Raw genomic sequence first — 24,549 nt, forward strand, 5'->3', positions numbered from 1 at the left:
ATTTTAACCTTAACAGAAAAGCAAAAACAAAAACAAGCAAACAAAACAAACACCAAACCCTCAACTAAATTTACGTGTATATGTAAGTATGGGTGTAGATGTGTGTGGGTGAGTGTGAATGTGTGTTGGGGAGTTCCCTTTTCTTAATTCTCTTGCTTGCTGAGACATCAGTGGTTTTCCTGGGTGTCAGCAGCTCCTGGACATGGTGAGTTGGAGTCCCCCTGGAACCCTGGGGAGTTGTGGAGAGTTGAAGACAGGTGAGGAAAGGAGAGAAAGATGAAAGAGGGGAAGGAGGCCAGAGAAGCTGGGCTGGAAGAGCAGGCAGCTTGGGGACTTGGAGCTCCCTCAGGCCACGGTCTGCCTTTCCTCACCACTGTTCCTGCTCTGAGGGATCAAAGGCTCAGGGCTGGTGTCCACCTGAGGGCTCACTCACCCATTCACTGACCACAGTGGAACCTGTCATTAGAGCTATGGCTTGAGGTCTGCTTCCAAGTAGCTCTGCATGGAATATGGACAGTTTCCCAGTCACCTTGTTTGGTCCCTGCTGGACCCACAGAGAAGCCCTCATGGCATAATTGTTAAGCACTAGATAGTCAGGGACTTCTGCAAATTACTAAGGAGCAATGATATCAGTGTGAAGACTAAGGTGTGGATGAGTCAGGTTATGGTCTTTTCCATCACTTGCTATGCATCTGAGAGCTGTACAATTAATAAGGATGACAGAAGAAGAGTTGATATCTTTGAGCTGTAGTGTTGGAGAAGAGCACGGACTATCCCGGCAAAAGAACAAACATATCTTGAAAAAGGTGCAGCCATGGTAATCCTTGGACATAAAGCTTTGTCTCATGTACTTCAAGCATGTTGCTGCGAGAAGCGATTCCTTGGAGAGTGAAATCATGTTTGGAAAGATGGATTGGCAAAGTGATTGCAACAATTGGCTAAAGTATGTCAGAGATTGTGAGGATAGCACAGGATAGAACAGGGTTCAGATCTGTTAGAATCATATTTGACTCCACGGCACCTAACAACAACAACAATAGACTATTAATCCAAAGGTTAATACTTAAGCCTTGGGAACCAGTGAGCAGTGCTGCTTTGTAGTTGTGAGCTGGGATCGATGGCGGTGGGTGTCTGGATTTGCCCTCACCCACACCTAGCCTGGGAGGGCTGAGTGCTCCAGACAGCTCTTATCCTTTCCCACGGGTGGAGCCCAGATTTCTGTGAAAGAGAAAAGTAGCATCACCTGCCCACTAACAATCACAAGTGAATCCTTACCTGCAGCTCCCAGTCCCTCATAGCTATACAGTCTGGCCATAAACTGATGTTTCTTCTGGTCAGTTAAAGTAATTTTCAATTCATAGCAACTCATGTACAACACATTGAAACACTGCCCAGCCCTGTGCCATCCTCAAGGTTATTTCTGTCTGAGCTCGTTGTTGCAACCATTGTGTCAGTCCTGCCCAGAGATTCAAACTCAAGGGTTTTGGTTTAGATGGCAACTAATAAGCATAAGATTCTCCCCAAACTGGCAGCTCACTACTGAAGTGCTGGCTGCACAGATCCATCATGATTATTTTAACCTTTAAGCAGTCTTTTTGTGAAATACAAATCCATCGTGTCAACTCCCTGATTGAACAGGGAAGAATGCATAAACAAATAGAATAATCCTGGGAAGAGACAGCATGCCAGGCCCAGAAGGTAGGATTATCAGCGGGAGACTTGCAGGCAGATCCAGTGCTATGTGACCTGTTTTCAGCAAGTTCTCAGTCCCGTGGTGCTGAATGAAGAGGTACAAGAAGAAAAGGAGGTCCAGCTCTACATTTAATGCTGGCTCCCTTAACTACTCAGTAGCAAGCTCTGGTGGCTTAGTGGTAAGGAATAGGGCTGCCAATGTTAAAGGTATATGGTTTGAATCCACCAGCTGCTACATAAGAGAAAGGTGGGCAACCTCCTTCCATGTGATTTATTGTCTTTGAAAACCTACTGGAGGGTCAGCTTTGGGTCAGTTCTGACTCAGCGGTACACAGCAACAACACAACTACTCAGTCAGGAAGCTCTGAGATCTCTGACCACAGGAATTATCTTTTTAATAAGAATATTTGGAAATTTTTACTCCCTAACTTGGGAGGGATTGGAGAGCATTATATTAAGTGAACTAACTCAGTCCATAAGGACAAATACTATGTAAGGCCATTATTGTAGAACATGTATGAGGATCCAAGAGGGTGGAAGGCAGAATCAGAGGGATGATGATGGCTGGGGAGTGGGTTGTTAGGGGTTGGCTAAACATAGGGTCTCATAATTTGATGGGTGGAAGGGAGTGGGTAAAGGAAATGGGAAAGATCCAGTGTGTGAAAATAATGTACACAAATTTTATAAACCAGTATAAAAGAAAAATTTTATTTTAAAAAAATTGAAAATTTAATTTTGGTAATAGTTGTAATCAAGACCTTTTGGGAATGGTTATTTTGGAGTAAAACTCATGAGGAGCTGAGGGAGTCTTCATCCCAGATCTTTAGGACACACGGAGGGACTCTGGGTAAAGGCACCATGCATTGTAATTCATGTCCAGCAGCCTCCTCTGTGTGGTGACATTGATACTCCTGAATTGGGGAGATGAGCTCCTTTTCACCTCTCCCAAGTGCTGGAGGTCCAGCCTCCCTCTCATTCCTGTGTCTCACATCCCTGACAACATTCTCTGCCCTAAAACCCTGGGGCATTTTGGTCCTACAGTCTTTCTTTATTCTTACCCTGACTTCCATTATCACCTGATTTCTTTCATGTGATCCAGGTCTCCTCCCACAGGACCAAGAAGCTTCAGGAGGCAGGAGCGAAGGGCTTCTCACGACCATAGGTCAGGTGCCTAGCTCACAGCCCAGCAGACAGTGGGTGCTCAACAACTAGATGCTGAATGAGTGAGTTGAATGGCGTCAGCTGGAACCCATTCCACTATTCTGTGATGCTTTGCTTCCACAGCTACCCCACTGTGAGTTCCACTAGGATTCATTGGAGAACTGGTCAAAGTTCAGGGAAGCGGAGGGCATGAATAGGCAATGGTATCTCCAACTCTGAGAGCTATTGTGAGGATTCAATGTGGTCGAATCTGGCACATTCAGACTTAAAGAATATTGTTAGCTGCCAACAAGTCAGCATTCAATGTTTGGCAACCCCAAGGACAGGATGAATCCACTGAGTCCTAACCATGCCCCGACTGGCTTTCATTGGATAATCTTTGGAGGTAAATCACCAGACCTTTTTTCCTGGTTCACTAGGATCTGTTCAGTACTACAGCAGCCTGTGAGCCTCCTGGGGGCGAGGTGGGGGGGTGGCTTGCAGGCTGATGTCTCAGGCTGGCTGTGTGTGAGGTTCATGGTTTGGGAAAGGAACCCGGTCTCCCACAAGAAAACAGAATTCTACCCAGAACCACCGCTGCACCCATATACAGGATGTGAGAAGATTGATTTGTTATTGTTCCTGTATATCTCTCTGACTTTAGACCTCGGTGACAGCCTTATTCACTAAGAGAACAGGGTCTTCCAAGACTTCCTAAGGCACCAAGAAAGGACGCTGAATCTTCTTGAAATCAGTTACCGGAGTCTACTCTTCCTACTCATCTCAGATTAGATTATGACCCTAGAACAATCTCTAAATCCAGTAGCTTTGACAGATGGACACTGTCTAGCTGAGCTCTCATTTCAGGCTTCGAGGGAGCTGCTTGTACTCCTCTGATCTACAGCTGATGAGCGAGGGGTGGCAACAGGCCAGGAAAACACTCCCCCAATGAAAAGAATGGAAGTCACTTCTGCTTGTAGCCTATTGGCCAAAACATAGTCACATGTACAAACCTAACTGCAAAGGATGCTGGCAGATGTAGTCTCTGGCTCAGCAACCACGTTTTTAGTGAAAAGGCTTAGCATTACTTTGGAAGAAAGGAAGAATGGATGTTGGGGGACAACTGGTAGTGTCTTCCACTGTCAAGGTTTAAAATCTGGTGAGACTGGAGTGCATGGATCTGTTACAGCTGTTTGTGATCTGGGGGATGCTAAGCCTCTCCTGGCCTCTCACACACTATTTGTCCAGTCAACAAGCCGACTGAATGCTCCAGTGAGGCCTGGAATTGCAAAGGTAAGATGGAGAGGATAGAATTTAACTTTCACGTAACAGTCCCATGAATAAGAACAGATAATAAAGACAAAGAAACCAGTGCTTCCCAAAATGTGGCTTGTGGCCTGACACTGGTCTGGGGATTTTTTGTTGTTCCTTTGTCCCAGGAAAAGCATAGAAACAGCCAATGTTTAAGTCCTTCCGCAGCCATTTGGCAGAATAATTTTATTCTCATTATTTAAAACTTGGGTAAATATTGTGTATTTTCTTAACGTAATTTTCCTGTAATTCGTTTTTACTACTGCTATTGGTCCACAAAAGATCAGGGAACAAAAAACAACAAAACTTTGCTTCATTGCAAATAGTTTGAAATGCACTGGGCTAAGTCCCAGGAACTCAGCCAAGCACATACACTTATTAGTCTACCTAACCAGGGCGGTGTTGTTAGCATCATTTTATAGATGCAGAAATGGAGGCTCGGGGTGTCAGGAGCTGGTCCTGCAACTGGATATGGCCGAGCTGGTCTGTGTGGTCTTGTTGGCTGAAGACCAGGTGCCCTCACAAGCCTCTAGGTCAAGAGACCAGGTTTTTGGCTCCTTGAGGCTGGGACTGGTCATGCAATCAGTCCTTTTCTGGAACAGGCCTCTGACTCTTACTGCCCAGCTGAACTGAGTTTTTACAAGTCTCTAAAAGTGGGGCCTAGCTCCTTCTAACAGCCGTCTTTCTGGCTTCATTCGGTGTTCCACCCCAAAGTCACTTTCTGTATGTGTCTGACTCTAGGACGTAGCTCAGCATGTGGCCTCCTTCGGAAAGCCTTCTCCCAGGACCAAGGTGGGCAGACTCCCTCCCACGTGTACCCACAGAACCCTCTGCTCCCCCCAAGCGTGGGAAGCATGTCAGTGGCATATTTCCTTATCTTAGTTTAAAATGGGAAATCCCTTACAGGCTGGGGCTGCCTCTTACTCACTGATGCGTTTCCAGCTGCTCAGGGTCTAATTCATTGAGGAGGTGTTCCACAAATGCTTTGTTGAAGACATGAATGAAAGCATCATGGAACACCCAACTGTGGGGACTCCTGAACTGTGAGGCCACCTGAGAGTGCTGTGGACTGAGAAGATTTGCGCACCCCAGCCCTGGCCCCTATACCTGTTCCTCCCACACACCAGGCTGGCTTTCTCGAGGATGTGGTGAGAACAGGATCCTGTTTCGAAGCACTGGTGGATCAGGAGGCTGAGGGGACAGGTGCAAGCAGCAGTACAGGAGGGCTGCTGGCAGCAGGAAGTTGTGACTTGGAGAGACCAGTGGGTAGAGAGCGGCTGGGAGGATTCCACAGCGGGAAAGGGAAGCCGTGAGAAGAAAATCCCAGTTCAGATTTGGACAGGGCCTTGAAAAGTGGGAACCTCATCCCAGAAGAGCACTTAGGGCAGATTCGGGTCACCAGGAATGCGTCCGGGGAGATGACTGGGGTAGGCCCCTATGTGGTCCTATAGCACTTTGTCTGGGAGCCAAATGGGCCCTGAGCCCAATGAGAGCCCACCCTGCCTTACAGGTCAGAACTTTGGCCATCAGCTCAGAAGACCTGGAGACCAGGGAGCCCTCAGCTGCTCTAGCTTATCTGATGTCTGCTGTCCGTCCCTTTTCCCCACTGAGCCCATGTCTCTCCGCCCATCACACACACATAGAGCTTAAGGGATTCCCTCTACAAGGTGGGGCCTATGTGCTCTGATGTCATCAGGACCTCCCCAAGAGGGGAAGCGGATGCTCATGCAAAGCCTCATGCAAAGCCACACGTCCAGGACTCAGCATCCATCGGACTCCATGATGCGGGCTCCTCTGCTGTCCTTGGCTCTGCCTTCTCCAGCCCTGACCGCATCCAGAGGCCCAGGTCTCAGAGCCAAATCTGAGGCCTGTTCTGGCTCCTCCCCACCTCTGGGAACTGCACACACACCACACACACACCCCACCCCACCCCCGCCTCCGTGGCTCCTGACAATGGTCCTGTCCTGTCACGACTGCACCTGTCTACACACTGGCCATGGGACGCCACCACCCACCAACACAAACTCCAGCCAGTAGTTAGTTCTTCCCTTGGGGTCCCAGAGAAGAAGGCCAGGGTGCAGAGACTAGCCCTGTATGAAGCCTGGTGTGAGGCTGTCCGCTCTGGTTCTGTCCCCATTCAACGGCCCAGTGTGGCTACAGGTTCCCCCCTTTCCCACCTCAGACACTGACCATCTCCCTGCAGAGGCCAGCCTTGCCCTCTCTACAGAGGTCAAACATTCACCCTGAGCATCAGGGGCCCAGCACTGGTGAGGACTTCCCCAGTGAGTGCTGGACCTCCTTTCCTTGGAGACAAAGAAACACCCTCAGCTTTCATGCCTACTTGCTTTCTGGGCTGTGTGACTTTGGGCAGGTGACTCAACCTCTCCGAGTCTCAGTTTCCATAGTTGTAAAGTCAAGCTGGTTACATCTAACTCACGGGATGATTTGAAAGTTAAAAGAGGCCATGTGTGGAGAGCGAGGTAGCTCCTGGCAATTCGTCAGTGACAATGACGTTGACTGCTCACCCCTGGAGGCTTCTGTGCCTTGGCACAGTGTCACTGACTCCCTGGCATCTCTCCTTTCCCTTTTGAAGGGCATTTGTGCTGCTCCCCACTGCACAGTCAGCTCGGGTTCAGACCCTCACGGAGCCCTGAGATCCTGCCAGCAGTCCCAGCCCCTCAATTAACATTCCTGTTAACTGTGATCAGGGATCTGCCAGGCGGCCTGGGTGTGGCCAGGCCGGGAGGGAGGGACAAGCGGGTGGAGGGGGAGGGCGGGCGGCTGCTCTTTTGTCAGCCAGTCAGGCCCGAGGGTGAGGCCAGGGCACAGGCCTGGCAAAGCCAAGAGCAGGAAACAGGTGGACTCCACCGAGGTTAGCCAGGGGGTGGGGCATGGGGAGGCCGACATCTGGGCACTGTGAGGTGTGGTGGATTTGGAAAGCGATGGAGGGGGGATAACTCACGTCTGATTTCCCAATGTGGAGAGTCAAGTCCAGAGGCCCTCAGCTGGGTTTCAGGTTGCTCTGGGCAAAGCAATCCACTGACTCACCCAATTTAATTACATATTAACAGTTTAGTCACCATCGGCCTCTCAGTTAAGGTACAGGATAAGCTGTAGAACCCAGAACGCAAAGATATAAATGAGGCAGGACTTTGATCTGTCACACAGCAGTCCAGCTGCTCCAGGCTGGCAGCGTGACTCTCTGGTGAGTTAGGAGGATCTGGTTTTCATCCGTCTTGTTCAATCGTCTCCAGAGACAGATGCTCCAGACCTGGGACCCTCGTTACGCCTAGAGGTCCGCACCTAGAAGTCAGGGCCTCAGTGAACCTCCAGAAGCCCAACACCTTTACTTTCACCAAGGTCTACTTGGAAAATGAGCATTGCCCTTGGTTTTGACAGCAGGCCACAAACAGAAATCACTGAGATTGTCACACACATTTAGCTATGCAGATTTTATAAAAAGACCATTTATTCTCATCATTGCTTTGAAAGTAGGCTAGTTCTTAGATTCGTTTCTTGCTTGTTCTTGAATGTGTTAGTAAGAAAATGTGTGCATATAGACTTTCTTGTTTTATTAGATCATAATCATTACTTATTTTGATAACAACATTTCAAGACAGTGTTTTCCTTCATGATCTCGTGATTTTATCCCCTGAATTGAAGAACATGATTCGGAGAAAGATCTATAGCCTTTGGCCCACTGCCTAAAGGATGGAAGGTTTTAAAAAGTGACAAGGCCCAGCCTCAGGTGTTACTCTGTTGGCTGAAGCAGGGCCACTGCATGCAAACATTCCAGGCCTCAGGAGGGGAAAGGGGAGAAGTGGAGGCCAAATGAGTTTCTATGCAGGCAGTGTCGAGACTTGTACACTTCACCACTGTCACCTGACGGTGCTCCTTCGAGGCATGGATGGTGAAACTGTGTCCCACATGCTGTAGGCATGTTGTTCAGAGGTGCCAGTCCTTGGAAAAAGACATCATGCTTGGAAAGGTGGAGGGGTCAGTGAAGGAGAGGGAGACCCTCAGCGAGGTGGATCGACACAGTGACTCTAACAATAGGCTGAAATATATCAGAGAGGAAGAGGATGACATGGGATAGGACAAGATTTAGACCTGCTGTTCATAGGGCTGCTATGGGTCATTGTCGACAGCACTTAATAACACAGGACTGCCCCTACCTGAAAGCAAAGCTGAAAAAAGTGTGTGCTACCTGGGCAGGAACGTGCAGGACTCCATTACTGTGAAAGAGGAGGGGCTAGATTGGAGAGGCTGACAAGACCTAGTAGGCTCCAGGCTCCTACAGTTAATTCTACTTCCCCATCAAGATAAGTGATCTTTTGAACCCATCACCCTTTACTGTCCTTCCTACCCCCACATGGCTTCATCCTTTACCCAGCTTAGAACTCACGACCCACAGTCACCATCCATCTCTTTCCTACTCTCTCCAATTCCTTATGCTTTCACTTTGACTTAGGGTCCAGGGCCTCAACTTCTTTCCTGGCATTATGGATACTGTGACCAAAGGCTGATCTCTTCACTTGTGCCCCAGATCCAACCTTTCTCATCTACTCAGGTTCATCACTCCAGCTATTCTCTCGTTTCTCTCCTGCATCATCAATTCCCACACATCCTATAATTTCTCATTGTCAAACGCCTCCTCTTGGCCCCTGTTCCCTCACCAGTTATTGTCTCATTTCTTTGTTGTCCTTTCATAGAAAAACTCTTATGAAGAGCTGTCTGGACTTGCAATCTCAAATTCCTCTCCTAGACCAACTCTAATCAGCCCTCCGCCCACACTACCCCAAACACCACAGATTGAATTGGGGCCTCCCCCTGTCCCTGAAGAAGAGATGTTGAAGTCTTACTCCTCTTGCTCCCTCCCCCATCCCTCTGAATGTGACTTTGTTGGGAAACTGACTCTTTAATTGAAGATGTTATCAGTTGTCCTGAGGCCACACTGGAGGAGGATGTGTCCTTATCCAATCTGAGTGATGCTTTTGTAAAAGAGGAGAATAGACACAGAGAGGGAGGAAGACCGTTCAAAGATGGAGGTAGAGACCTGGAGTGATATATCTACATGCTGAAGGACATCACATACTAAAGGGCTCACCAGCCATCACCAGAAGCTCAGAGAGAGGCATGGAACAGAACCTCCTTCAGATCCAGCAGAAGGAAATCAACACAGCTGACATCTGATTTTGAGCTTGTAGTTTCTAGAAGGAAGCTCTGGTGGCTGAGTGGGTAAGGAGTTACACTGCCAGCTCAAAGGAAGGTGATTCAAATTTGTCAACTGCTCCTTGGGAGAAAGTTGGGCAATGCCCGCACATGTTATTTACAGCCTCTGAAAACTCACTGGAGAAGCAGCTATGTTGTATGTGTGATTCTGACTTGATGGCAGTGAGGGCTTTCTCTGAGCTTCCAGACTGAACTTCCGTTTGTCTGGAAGATTCTTTTTTTTTTTTAAATTGGTTCTCATTAAGTCACTTATACATTTTGTTTTGTCTCAAAGGTTCTTATAAGCCACCTCACTTGCTCGGTTTCCTTCCAAGGTTCTGGCAATAAGTTTATGTGGTCACTTATTGCTTTATGAAAGTGACAAAAGTCCAACATTTTTTTTAAAAAGCAGCCAAAAAACCCCACTTCATCCTCCCCAAAACATACCCTCCCTAAAGTGTCAGGCCCCCAAAACTTGCACCTTCATGAGACACGACATGTGACGCTCAGCACAGACGTGAGACCTTAATGTGTAGCACAGAAGGGGGGCTTCTCAGAGGGGCAGCATTCGAATTGGGTCCTTAAGGGTGAGAACAGGCCAGCAGGATCCTGAAGGGAAAACAGAGAACACAAGCCCACCCAAGTTTTCCAGGGGTTCCTCGCTGGGCTTCCTCAAAGGCTGCAGAAGATGCTTCTGATAGGAGGGGAGCCAGCGTCCACAAAGCACCAGCCGTGTCCCCACACCCCGCTACATGTTCTCTGTATGTTAATGAATTTATTCTTACAATGACAACAGAGGTACAAGAGAGAGAAATGGAATTCCTAAGTGGTGCTGGGAAGATTGGCAGTTCAAATCCATCCAGAGACAGATTGGCAGTATGGCCCAGCACACAGCTTCCAAATGTCTTGGAAATCTTATGAAGTTCAGCTCTACCCTGCGCAACAGAGACCTGAGTGTGTGCTCAGGGTCTTCCAGCTGCACCAGGATTCGAACCTGGCAGTCAGCCTTCAGAGCCCCAACCCTGCTCTCTTGGGCATAGGTAACTCTGTTGTTGCCATTATGTTCTGTCAAGTCAGAACCTACTCATAGATGACCCCACAGTGAGTTTTCAGAGGCTGTAAATCACATGAAAGGAGACTGCCCATCTTTCTCCTACTAACCAGCTGGTAGATTTGAACTCTGTACCTTTGGATTGGCAGTGCAGCTCCTTACCACTAAGCCACTGGAACTCGATCATCCACTCTTGAATGAAGGCCGGTCTGGGAGTCATTTCCTGAATAAGGCTCCTGGTTTTTCTTCTCTGCCTCCCAGACAGATCACTTCTCCCGTATCTGGATCATTTCTCACATTCTCCAGGGACATCAGGGTGCCCCTCTCCCCAAGTCCCACGAAGTGGAGCACCTGGATTTGCTGTCACCCCCAAGGTAAGTCTGCCAAGCGCTCATGGTCATGATGGGTGGAGGTGAGGCAAATACCCGGAAAAGCAGGCAAAACTCCCACAGAGCCTGAAGGTGATTTTTATTGGGTCCCTCATCTTATCTTTTCTTAAAGAAGGCTCCAGTGTAACAGCATGGTAGCAGGGATGTTAGCTGGCTTCATTTCCCAGCTCTGGTAGCAACCCAGTCCCTGAGAACCTGCCCCTGAAAGCTCAGAGCATCTGTTTGCTCCATCTGAAAATGAGAGTGAACCCACAGGGAGGTGAGTCTAACCCAGTGTGTGTGAAATGAAAGCAGCCAGCCTGCACTATGCCTGCAGCTTCTTCCTGTCCTCCCTCCACGGTCTGCAAGCCTCCGATTTCACTACTGCCTCCAAGGACCTAGGTAACTGCCCAGTTCCTGGACTGCTCCCATCTGATATCGGCATAAGTAAGTCAGACATTGCTTCATGCTTTTGCCTTGGGCACTGAACAAACATTATGTTACCTGTTGGGACACACATGATGTCCCTCTTTTCTGTACCCAGGTGAAAGTTGGACTGTAAACAGGGAAAACGGAAGAATTCAGGCACTCAAATTATGGTGTTGGTAAATAATATTTGAAAATACCAGGGACAGCCAGAAGAACAATCTGTTTTGGAAGGGAGGCAGCGAGAATCGTTCCTTGGAAGCGAGGATGATAAGAATTTGTCTCATGTACTTTGGACATACTGTGAGGAGGACCCAGTCTCTGGAGAGAGAAGGGCATCATATTTGGTAACGTGGAGAGTCAGAGGAAAAGAAAAGGAAGACCTTCAATAAGTTGGATTAACACAGTGGTTTATAACAAGGGGCAGAAGCATGGTGCTGATTGTAAGGATGTTTCAGGCCTGGTTAGTGTTTCATTTTGTTGCACTATAAAGTATTGGAACGGGGTAACAACATAACAACAACGAACTACCTCACAGGAACCCAGCTGCCTGGACAGAGAACAAAAAGAGAGGGAGAGGAAAAGAGATCACCAAATTCGTTGGACTTGGACAGCATCTTGCAATTTAGAAAGTGCTTTGAGATCCATTTTATATGTGAGTTCCCAGGGGATTAGGGGAATTTATGGATTTCCAAGGTCACTGGGCTAATAAACGGTGACTGAAACTCTGATGGTTGTTCTTCCCCAGAGAAATGCAAGTGGAGAAAGAGCTGTGACTCTGTCACACGGAGCCCTGTGGTGACACCCCTGGACAATTGCTAGATCTAATGTGATAATTTACTGTGGATTGGAGTTATTGCCTAGTACATTTTTAGACAAGAGCTGACCTAGACCCCACAAAGGATTTATCCACAGAGATTGCTAAAAGGGCTGCAACTTGCCTGTAGTTGTGTTATGTTTGGCCCTCAAAGTATACTTTCAAGAGTGAATATTTTTGCTGACATTTAAAAACTAGGTGAGTTTGCATTGAAAAACAAAAGGCTTTGCTGTCTTTTTTTTTAATGTGAAGATTGCAGTCTAAGGTTAGACTTCGAGAGACTGGGAAGCAGAAAGGCCTCATCACCTGCTTCTGAAGTTAGCCAGTGCAATCCTTGTGTATCTCGACAGAACATTATTCAATATAAGGCCAGCAGATGAGTCCCTTAGGTAGAAAGGCACTCAAAATATACAGCACTGGGTATGGACATGTCATTGACAGCACCGGCCAATTACAAAATTTTGAAAATAAGCCACATTGGGGGAATTAGCTGTCAAGGACCTCTCCAGAGTGCTAAAGAGCAACGAGGTCAATCTAAAGACTAAGGTGCACCTGATCCAGACCATATTCTTCTCAGTTGCTTGCTATGCATCTGAAAGCTGCATAATGACAAAGGATGACAAAGGAAGAATAGATGTCTTTGAGCTGTGGTGCTGGAGAAGAATGTTGAACATGCCATTGACTGCCAAGAGAACAAACAGGTCTGTACTGGAGAGGGTGAAACCAGGTTACTCCTTGGAGGCAAGGATTTTGAAGCTTCATCTCACATACTTTGGGCATGTTGTCAGGAGGGACCAGACCTTGGAGAAGGACATGATGCTTAGAATGGTGGAGGGACAGTGCAGAAGAAGACCACCCTGGATGAAATGGATTGATACCAAGTCGGGGTAATAAGGTTAGGTGTATCAGGCAGTGAGGATAGGGCAGGGTCCATAGAGTGGCGATGAGTTGTAGTCGACTCAAGGTCACCTAAGAACAATGATGGAGAAGATGGTGCAAAACAGAACAACCTGTCATTGTATTGTACTGAGGTTGTCATGAGCTGGAGCCAGTCAGGCAGCCCGCACCAGAGGTCCCTGGAGCTGAGCAGTCCTGCTGCCTCAGGCAGAGGGCTTGCCCTCCAGGTGCCTGGCCTCTACTGTCCCCTGTTCCACCGTGATACCACCTGCCTGACAGCTGTAAAGGTTGGAGTTCCGACTCTCGTTGCTAGAGAACAAGCGTTCTCAACATTTTGAAAATCACAGGTACAATTCAGGGTGGTCTAACCCAAAGGCACACAGTTTCAGTCCACTAGTGGTCTGAGGGAGAAAAATGGACCATCTCCTCCTGTGTGATTTACAGCCTCTGAAAACCCTCCTGAGGGTCAGCTATGAGTGGGTTCTGACTGAGGGCCCATGACAACAACAGGCACTTGGATGAATAAAAATACCATCTTAATTTTCACCAAGCTCTAACCCAAAGGCCCCACTTTTCTGGCAGTTCTATTCCAGTCGTGGCTCCATGGAAGAAAGACGTGTAATCCACCCCGTGCAACGTGCAGCCTTCCAACCCAGGGGAGGGTCAGCTCTGAGTGGGTCCAGACTTGACAGCCATGAGCTGAGTGAGAACTAATTAAAATGGAAAATTTTTTTTCACTACAGCTGTAGACAACAAATAGTGACATCGTCACCAGAAGAAATCATAGGCATTTTCCTATGACATAGAGTCTTGCAGATATTTTTAAGTGTCAATACATGCTCACCATGGTGTTAAAATCACAGCCAATTGCTAAACCCTGTTCTTTCATGCACTGAATAAAGCACGTCCATTACTACAAGTTTGGTTTGTAAGCATGTTTTGATAACTGTTTTTCAATATCATTTCTTTATATATAATCCTTCATGCTTTCTTTTATGCATTTATTCTAAGTTAGGGTACTTAGGTGTCACTAGGCCTGCCAGAAGGGTGCTGAGCACAAAACTTAAGCCATGTCTTCAGAATGTAATCGCCAGAGCCATACACCCAGAGCAGGCGGGCCAGGCACCTTTGAACCATCTGGAGAAGTGGGGGAGAGAGGACCTATACACCTGCCCCCCAACTCCTCCCCTGCAAGGGGCCCAGGGCTGGGGACCTGGTGCCCGGAGCACTCAGCTCTCCAGAAGGGGTGTCTCGGTGTGCTGTGGGGTGTGCGGTGGTTCTGCATGAAGGGGGCTGAATTAGGTGGAAGCCAGGATGCCCTTCTCCCCAGCACTGCGGACATGAGCTTGGGGAGAGAATGCTGGCACCTTGTCATCGTGTCCCCGAGGAGGCCCGGAGCCCAGCACTTGTCTCTCACAGGCGGAGACAGGGGCTGCTGAGTCATCACCAGACTCAGGGGCCTGTGCCGCCCACGGGCTCTCTCTCCTCGTTTCCCAACTGCTTCCTCCCAGGCTTCCCAGGCGGCCTTCAAACCCACGCTGGCTCCCCAGGTCCCGCCGCCCCTCCTTGCAGCCGCCCTCTCTCTCTGCCTGCCAAGTCCGGAAATGTGTGGTCTCACTCAGTTTCCTCCCGAAATCCTTGGATCCCAGCCTCCACCCCCCTTGTCACCCTCACTCCAGGAGTTAACTGAAATCACCTGCTGGGGTCATGGGAGTCAGCCTTCGCTGGGCGGGGGTACAGGAGGAGGCGGCCCTCCCATCCCTGTACCCCACTCCCGCGCCTCCCGGGGTGCTCCCACAGGGCTGCTCCCTCCTGGTTTCCATGACACTGCACTTTCCCACTTCTGGAGGGTTTCTGACAGCTCGTCTCCTCGCTGCCATCCCCGCCTCCTGCTTCTCCCGTGGGGTTGTCCCAGACGCAGCCCAGGGTTGTCTCTGTTCTGAGGTGCACCCCCGAGCTCCCCATCCTCCCTGGGGCGTTACAGCACCTCTACCACCACTGCTTCTTCAGCCTTGGCCGCCAACGGCCCTCAATCCACATTGCCAGGGTTGCAGACATATCTCCAGAATAACGCATATGCTGGAGGCTGGGGCCTTCAGGAGGGGCCTGGCCAGTCTACCACGTACCTAGTGGATGTTGTAAATGGGAGGTGCTTTTTTGTTGTTGTGGATCATGGACTCAGAATCTCACAGGAGATTGCTCATCCTTCTCCCATAGAACAACTGGTGGACTCGAACCATGTGTCTTCAGGATTGCAGAACAGTATCAGAGCTCCCTGGGGTGCCTTTTAGTCAAGTCTAATTCATTGTGTGACAGATATGCCTCCGCCTCCGGATTTCCTTGGCTGTGATCTTTATAAAGGGAGCATTGATGGCTTAGTGGCAAGGAGTTGTACTGTCAACCAAAAGGCTTGTGGTTCGAATCCACCAGTTGCTCTCTGGAGAAAGACGGCCAATCTCCTTCTGTGTGATTTTCTGTCTCTGAAAACTCACTGGAGGGTCTACTATGAGTCGGTTCTGATTCAAGGGTACATAACAATAAGAATAATAATTTTCATAGAGGGAACCCTGGTGATACAGTGGTTAAGACATTGGGTGCTAACCTAAAGGTTATCAGGATTCAAACCCAGACCCCAAAGCAGCTCTTCAGAAGGAAGATAGGGTAGTTGGCATCTTTACAGTCTTGGAAACTCTATGAAGCAATTCTACTCTGTCCTGTGGAGACTATCAGTTAAAATGGTTCTAATCCACCAGGAACTCCTCAGAGGAAATATTGGAAATCTCCTCCTTTGCAAATTACAGCCTCAGAATCTCCTGAGAGGGGAGACTATGAGTTGGCCCTAACTTGATGGCAATGAGATTTGTTGTTTGTTTGTCTGATGTAAGCAGATTGCCAAGTCGTTCTCCTGAGAAGCTGCCAGCTGGGTTCAAATCACTACTTTTAGTCAGCAGCAGGGTTGTTAACGGCTGTACAACCAGGATGCCTGCCATTGTACAGAAGACCTTAACTATGTCGCCCGAGCCACCCTAACTGTGAGAAATACTCTATATGAAACCCATCACCTAATCGTGCCTCACTTGCTGGCTCCATCCACGGGCAAGTTCATTCATCCCTTTAACAGATGCCAGTAGTGCCCTTACTATGTGCGAGACTCTGGTAGGTGATGAAAATATATGTGGAAAGGCCAAGTGGCATCTCACACCATGAAGTTAAGAGTCTCCACACTCATCACATAAGTCTCCACACAGATGTTGACCTGAGCCTGTGATAAACAGCATGAGGGAGAGGCACCAGATGGTCTTATCATGGCAATCAGGAAGTGCTTCCTTGGGGGCATAGCCTTTGATATGAAGGTGAGTGGAGTTAGCAGGGTGGTAGGCTGACTAACAGTCCCCTGAAGAGGCCCACCTCCTCTTGTTTGCTGCTGTGGGATCATTGGGCCCCTACTCATGGCAGCCCCAGTAGTTAAAGTAAAACTGCGCCATAGTTTCCAAAGCTGTGTTGTCGGGTGTCATTGAGTTGCCTATGACAATTCTCCAGACCTTAGAGCTGAACCTTGACCTGTTCTGCACCATCTCTATCATCTCTGATCTACTCGAGCCCGTAGTTACAGTCACGGTGTCGGTCCATCTGGTTGAGGGTCTTCCTCTCGTTCTCTGACCCTCCACCTTTCCCAGCGTGATGACGGGCCCCTCCTGACAACATGTCCAAAGTATGTGAGATGAAGTTTATTTTTTTTTAAATTTTTATTGTATTATTTTTACATGTACCATCAAATCAGATCTGACTGGTACAGGAGGAGATGTGCCCCTCCTTCTCCAGCAGAGCGTCTGGTGGATTTGAACCACATACCTCTAGGATTGCAGTGCAGCGTCTTGCCACTAGGCCACCAGAGCTCCCTGAAGTTTATTTTGAAAAAAAAAAATTATTATTAATATTATTACTTGTAATGAAAATTTACAGAGACTTTGGATTTCCATTCATTCATTGTTACACTTTTCTCCCTGCCCACCTATCCCCCCAGATGAAGTTTCTTCACCTTTGCTTTAGAAGCACCCTGGTTGACTTCCTCTAAGGCGGCCATGATTGTTCTTTTGACAGTGTATCCAATATTCAGTACTCTTCCCTAATACCACAATTCAATGACATCAGTTCTTCTGTTATCCTTGTTGACTGCCAGATACATAGGAAGCAACTAAAAAGATCATGGCTTGGATCAATTGCTCTTTAGTCTTGAAACTGACAGAGATGTAGTATAATGCATTACATGTTGCTCAGTTGATCAGAAAGTCAGCAGTCAAATCCGGTTGCTCCTATAAAGGAGAAACATGGTCAGTCCCCTCCCATAAAGATTTACAGCCTCAGAAACCCAATGGAGGATTGTCATGAGTTGGAATTGAGTGGACAACAATGAATCAGATTTTGTTTTTTATTTTTGTGACAGCAGCTCATCAAGCCTGTCTTCTGTAGATCCATTGGATGAGTTTGAACCACCAACCTTGAGTTTAGCAGCTGATCATACATACCACTTTAAATGGCGGGTATGATTAAATCAAGGTTCCGCAATGGGGAGATTATTCTGGACTCTCTGGGTAGGCCCAGGGGAGTCACAAGGGTCCTTATAAGATGTCAGAGTCAGATGGACGATGCAATGTCAGATGACAGGGGCAAGTGAGAGTAATGCCATTGCTGGAAGCATCTGGTGTTGTTGTTAGGTGCCACTGAGTTGAGTGCAACTCATAGTGACCCTATGAACCACAGATCTGAATCCTGTCCTATCCTGTGCCATCCTCATCATCTCTGACACACCTGAGCCCATTACTGAAGTCGCCATGTCAATATACTTCATTTGGGGTGTTCCTCTCTTTTTCTGACTCCCTACTTTTCCAAATATGGCATTTCTTTCCAAGGAATAGCCTCTCCTAGCAACAAGTATAAAGTATGAGAGACAAAGCTTCACCATCTTGCCTCCAAGGTTCCCTCTGGTTGCACCTTTTCAAAGACCTATGTGTTTTTTTCTTTTGGCAGTCCTTGGGATATTTCAGCTCTCTTCTCCATCAACAAAGATGTCCATTTGAAGACTAAGGTGCACAGGATTCAGGCCATGATCTTTTCAGTTATTTGCTATGCACCTGAAAGTTGGACAATAATTAAGGATGACCGAAGAAGAATCAATGCCTTTGAGTGGTGGTGTTGGAGAAGAGAACTAAACAACACATGGACTGCAAAGCAATTCGGACTCAAGCAATTCAGAAGGTCAGGGCTTGGATCAGGCACATCTTAGTTTTAACATTTACACCATTGCTCTTTTATACTCTGGAGAGGCCTCTTAGAGCAGATTTTTCCAAAGTGACACATCTTTTGATTTCTTAACTACTAGTATCAAGTGTGTTGGTTGCATAAGGTGAAATCAGTGGCAATGTCACCCTTGTCTCCATCTACCATGATGTTGCCTTGTTTTTGGTTTGTTGTGTGTTTTTTTTTGGGTGGGGGGGTCATCTTTTTTAAAAAATAATTTTAATGAGCATTTACAGAGATTTTGGATTTCCATTCATTCATTGCTGCACTTCTCTCCCCTCCCAGCCCCGCCCCCCAGTTCGCTCCTCTCTTTCAAAAGTAAAAGAAACACTCCTTCCCTGTGGTTTGTTTTTTGTTGTTGTTGTTGTTGTGTACTGTAGAGTCGGAACCGACCCATAGCTGACCCTCCAGTGGGGTTTTGGAGGCAGGATTTTGCCTTTGAAGGGTAATAAAGTACATGCTGAAGTCGGGAGTGAGAGAGATTGCTGCTGGGCAGTTCTGACTCGGAGATCCCAGGGACAGCGGAATGAAAGAGTCCCCAGGCCCGTACCTCCTCCTGGTCACCACTATGCTTGAGCCCAATGTTGTAGCCTGCGTGTCAACTCATTTCACTGAGGACTGTCCACTTCTTCAACTGACCCTTTACTTTACCAAGCATGATCCCCTTCTCCAAGGGCAGCGCATCCTGACAACATGCCCAGAGCACCTGAGAGGCAATCTTGTGATTCTTGCTTTTTTTACATTTTATATTGATTTACATACAAAAGTCATATACATGTTTCACTCATATACAGTGTGTTTCACATACTCCTTCATTCACATTGTATTTCATATAATCATTCCCATATATTGTGTTTTATAAAATGAGTCACCATTGATCTAGGCCCAACATTACCCAATCTTTTCAGGTCCCCACTAGATAGTTCCTAATTCTTTCCTTCTCTCCCTCTGCCCACCAAACTATGCAGCCCCATGATTTAATCCCTGACCCCCCAGGCTCTCTGTCTCCTTCCTTTCCCCCTTTGGACTTTTATATACATCTTACTAGTTATCCCTCTAATTTTACAATAATGGTCTTATGTAGTCTTTGTCCTCATGTGACTGAGTTAGTTCACTCAGCCTCCGTCATGTTATATTGTATTTTTTGAAACTGTCACTCTTGAGTGCTGTATAGTATTCCATCATGTGTATGTACCATAATTTCTCAATCCTTTCATTTGCTGGTAGACATTTAGACTGTTTCTATTTTCTTGCTATTGTGAATAACACTGCTATGAACATCAATGTACACACCTCTGTTTGTGTCTCAATTCTATTTTCCTTGGGGTATTTTTCTAGCAGTGGAATAGCTAGCTGAGTCATATGGAATTTCTATGTTCAACTTTTTGAGGAAATGTCAAACTGCATTCCAGAGCGGTTGTGCCATTTCACAATCCCACCAACAATGCATGAGAGTTTCTATCTCTCCACATCCTCTCTAACATTTATTGCTTGCCTCTTACACTTTGCCACTGCTACTGGGTTGAGATGATATCTCATGTGGTTTTGATTTGCATCTCTCTTATTGCCAGTGATTTTGAGTATTTTTTCAGGTGTCTTTTGGCCATCCGAAGGCCTTCCTCTGCGTAAAGTCTTTCCATGTCTTTTGCCCAGCATTCTGGCTTTACTTTTCTCAAGACTAGTATTGCAAAATAAAGAAAGAAGCTACAGCTGATGTGTCCATGTTGTGTGTGGATGTACAAGATGCTGGAATGCAAGCAGAGGCCAGAGGCCACATCCTGAGAAATGAAATTTCCTCTTCCTTTTACCTCCCTGCCTGCAACATTAACCACTCAAAGGCCCAGAGTCTTCATGTGTAAAATGACAGCAATAACAACGTTGAGGCCACAGAGTTTTGAGAAAATGGAATGACAGAATGTGCAATGAGCATAGCTCTTACTAAAGGCTCATTTAGTGGTAAATCCTATTATAATCCTGTGGTTTTCTGATTGGGCTTCCAAGAACTCTAGCATCTGGGATGCATCTCTGGGATTACTGAGGAGAGAAGAGGACTGAGAGACTCTCTGAGGCTGAGTTCTCTAGAGATGCAAAGCCAGTGAGGCTTACACACATATACAGCATTTTTGTGGCCTAGTCCACAGGGACTTGTGGATGGGAGATCACCTACCATGTGATTTATTGCCTCAGAAACCCTCTGGAGAGTCAGCTATGAGTTGGTTTCAACTTGATAGCAATGAGAGAGAGATAGAAATGCATATACACAGAGAGATATATAGATATTTCAAAGAAATGGCTCACATACTCACAGATGTGCTGTTATGTCCCAGGTCTGTGGATCAGATTTCAAGAGACAAACATCTGGGAGGCTAAATAGTCCAAGCTGTTGGCAGGCAGGCAGGGCACCAGCTGTCATCTTTAGTGACTGCCAGCTAGAGGCTGACAGGTCCAAAAGTCAATGTGTGGGCAGAGCCACAGACTGCTGGCTTTGGAGGCTGGCACATCTAAAGTTGGTAAGTACAGCTGACTACTGGTTCATGTCTGCAGACCACGAGTCAGATGGTCAGATGTAAGATGAGGCAAAAGCTCCCTAGCTTTGTCACAGCATATTTGTGTGTGAGCTGCTCTACAGAAGAAAGATGGGCAGTTTCCTCCTGTGCATTGTACAGCCTCTGAAAACCCACTGGAGGTTCAGCTATGAGTCTGTTCGAACTTGATAGTACGTAACAACAACAACCTTTCCTCCTCCTTGTTGTTGATGTTATGTGCTGTTGAGTTGACTCCAACGCATAACGACTCTCACAGCTCTGAACCCTGTTCTATCCTGAGCTAATTTCATCATCTCCGACACACTTACCCCCAATTACCCTAGTCACTGAGTCTAACTAGCCTCACTCAAGGTCTTCCTCTTATGCTGTCCTTCCACTCTCCCAAGCATGATGTTCCTCTCCAAGGACTTGTCCCTTCTTGCAACTTGCCCAAAGTACATCAGACGGAGCTTCAAAATCCTTGCTTCCAAGGAGCAGCCTGGCTTCACCCTCTCTACCATACATCTATTTTTTCTTTTAGCAGTCCATGGTATACTCAATATTCTTCTCCAGGATCACAGCTCAAGAGCATCAATTCATCTTCTATCATCATTGGTCATTATCCAGCTCGCTGATGATAGCAAGTAATTGCAAAGACCATGGCCTGGATAAAGCTCACCTTAGTCTCTAGATTGACATCATTGCTCTTCAGTACTCTGGAGAAGTCCCTACCAGCAGATTTTCCCAATGCAATGCATCTTTTGATTTCCTGGCTGCTGGTATCAAGAGTGTTGATTGTGGTTCCTCCTTGAGGGCCTCAAAAATCTCATGGCCTGTATTATCATGAATGACTGCTGAAATTCCAGGGAGGGGTATAAATCTGTGTCTTGCACAGCCACTCCGAGGCCACCATGAGCCTCTCCAGCAGGTGGACGGGCCCTGCCTGGGTCTTGTTCTCCTCCATGATCCAGGCCTGGTTGAACTGGCCAGGCTTTTCAAAGCCCCTCTTCCAACCCCTCCACACAGAAGTGAGCATCCCCATTACAGCACAGCTGCCTGGCGGATCCAGGCCTGCCTTCCTCATGTCTAAGGTCTCTCTGAAATCCTGGAGGACAAGGCCTCTGTCCTGTCACTTTTGCTCTCAAGTAATTCCGCACTCTGTCCCCTTCTCGCCATTCTGTCTGCCAGTACCTGTGTTAAGCTGCCCCAAGTCTCCTCCAAATGACTGTCTCCTCTGACATTGCCCCCTTCCATTAGACACACCTAAAGGTGCTGTTTTGAAAACAGGTGAGTTTGCAGTGCAACATGTCAAGGACTCCCAGTTGCCTCATGTCAAGCCTGGGTAAGCAGTTCCTCCCCACCTTTTCTCTCTGGATGCGCCCTCCCTGTGCTATGTGGTCCTGGTCTGAGTGGCCTGGTTTTCTCATGCCAGACAGTTGAAGTGTTCTTCCTTCTACCTGAGGCAGCCTCTAATCACTTCCCCTCTTTCCCTTCTTCATCATTAACTAATTTCTACTCAGATTCGGATCGGCTGAGATGTGAATCCTGCCAATAGAAGACTTCTCTGGCTACCTGTAACTTCTGCCTGGTGACCTCATCTGTGAGTCTACAGCTGTTCCCTACTTCCTGCTTGGTCATAATTGATTGTTATGTTACAGTTAGCCTGTCAACTCTTTGAAGACAGGGCCCATGTTTCTACCACCTGGATTCAAGTTTAATACCTGGCACATGTTGTTGTTGTTGAATTGACTATGACTCATTGCAGCTCTGTGAACAATGGATCTTAATCCTGCCCTATCCTGTCCATCTCTGACATACTCACGCCCGCTGTTACTACGGTCCCTGTGTCAGTCCATCTCACTGAGCAGCTTCTATTCCTTCACTGACCTTTCTAAGCACGACGTCCCTTTCCAAGGACTGGCCCTTCCTAACAAAATGCCCAAATTATGTGAAACACCACAACTAAAAGGCATCAATCCTTCTCCTGTCAGCCTTATTCATTGTCCAACCTTCATTAAGTCATTAAAAAGACTATGATTTGGATCAGGTGCACCTTAGTCTTCAAACTGACATCATTGCTTTTCCAGCACTTTGGAGAAGTCCCTGACAGCAGATTTACCTAACACAAAGCAACTTTTGATTTCGTGAGTGCTGGTACCAAGGGAATTGATCCAAGCAAGATGAAATAATTGACAGCTTCGATCATGATGCTGCCTGTTGGCTTGGTGGTGAGGATTCCCCCCCCCACTTAATGTTAGATGTAACCCATATTGAAGGCTGTCGTCTTTGTTCCTCTGCAGGAAGCATTTTCAGGTCTCCTCACTTTCTGCAGGTCAGGTTTTGTCATCTGCACCATGCAGGTTGTTGATGAGTCAGTCTTCCTCCAATCCTGATGCCATGTTCTCCTTCATACAGTCCAGCTTCTCGAATTGTTTCTTCTGCATACAGATTGAGTAGGTATGGAGAAAGGATACATATATGACCCTTAGCAGGTACTTAAGAAACACTTGTCCAACTGAACTGAGTTGTTCAGAAGCTAGTTCACTCTCCTCAACCTCTCTACCTCTCTAATCCTTCCAGTTCTTCCTTATCGCAGAAACAATGGTCAGCCTTTGTTGAGCATTATTAATAATAGAGGCTTTTGTGTATTATCTTTGTTTGCTTTTCACAACCATCTCTGAAGTATGGACTCTCTTACAGACGTTGAGACTTAGAGAAGTGAAAGAACTCACTTGAGGTCACAGAGCTGGAAGACTGTGAGCCAGGACTAGAATTGAGCCGGAGGACTTTGGTCTCAGACACTAGCCCCCACACCCTCTTGTGTCCACTTCTCCACGAAGTGGTCTGCCTCTTTAGACCCTCAGGAATTTCAGCCTTCCAAGATCTTCCTACAGAGCTGTGGTGGCTTCATGGGTAAGGTGTTGTGCTCCCAACCCAAAGACAGGTGGTTCAAATCCACCAGCTGCTCCATGGAAGAAAAAGGAACAATTTCTTCCTGTGCCATTTACAGCCTCTGAAAACCTGCTGAGGAGTCAGCTCTGAGTCAGTTCCAACTTGATGTCAGTGAATTTGAGTTTTAGAGTTTAAAATCCTCCTGCCCATGTAACCTTGGTCCAATCCTGATTGCATGTTTCCCTTATGACTCTGTGATATGAAGATATTTTGGACACTTTGCCTCTCCAGTCATAAACTTCTTGAGGATGAGGCCTAGGCTTGGCATTTCTCTAAGAGGTTCCATGATACCAGAAAAGTTGATGGCATCCAGACAACATTCTCAATTTACCAGTAAAACAAAGGTCATGTCCTTTCTGGGACTCTAAGCTCCCCATAATTCCATTTAAACACCAAACAGAAGAATGGAGGATAAGGGTATGTAGAAAGAGCCCCGGCACCTTTTTAATCAGGGTCCTCTGGACGCTGTGAATTTCAAGAACCCCAAGAAAAGAGAGGCACAGACTTTGAAGCCTCACTGACACCACATTTGGGAGTGGCTCCTCTGACTTCATTTATCTATTGAGGAAGTCACCTTTTTTTTTTTACTCTAATATGGTTCTGGCAACCATGCCATGAATCAGATTGTGAGAAAACAAACAAAAAAATTATTCTATTGAGCTAAGGATGTTCTGACTATGTGCCAGGCAATGAGCCAGGTGATTGGGAAACAAAGTCAAATATGACAAAGACAAGGGACCTCTTAAAAATGCTAAGGAGTAGCCACAGTCTCGGAAAAAGTATTTGGTAATGACATATCAGATAAGGGACTTATATCCAGAATTTATAAAATACTTGAGCACCACAACAAGATAAATAAAG

The sequence above is a fragment of the Elephantulus edwardii genome, unplaced genomic scaffold (assembly GCF_000299155.1).
Source record: "Elephantulus edwardii isolate Elephantulus edwardi_28Jun2011 unplaced genomic scaffold, EleEdw1.0 scaffold00202, whole genome shotgun sequence".
NCBI lineage: Eukaryota > Metazoa > Chordata > Mammalia > Macroscelidea > Macroscelididae > Elephantulus > Elephantulus edwardii.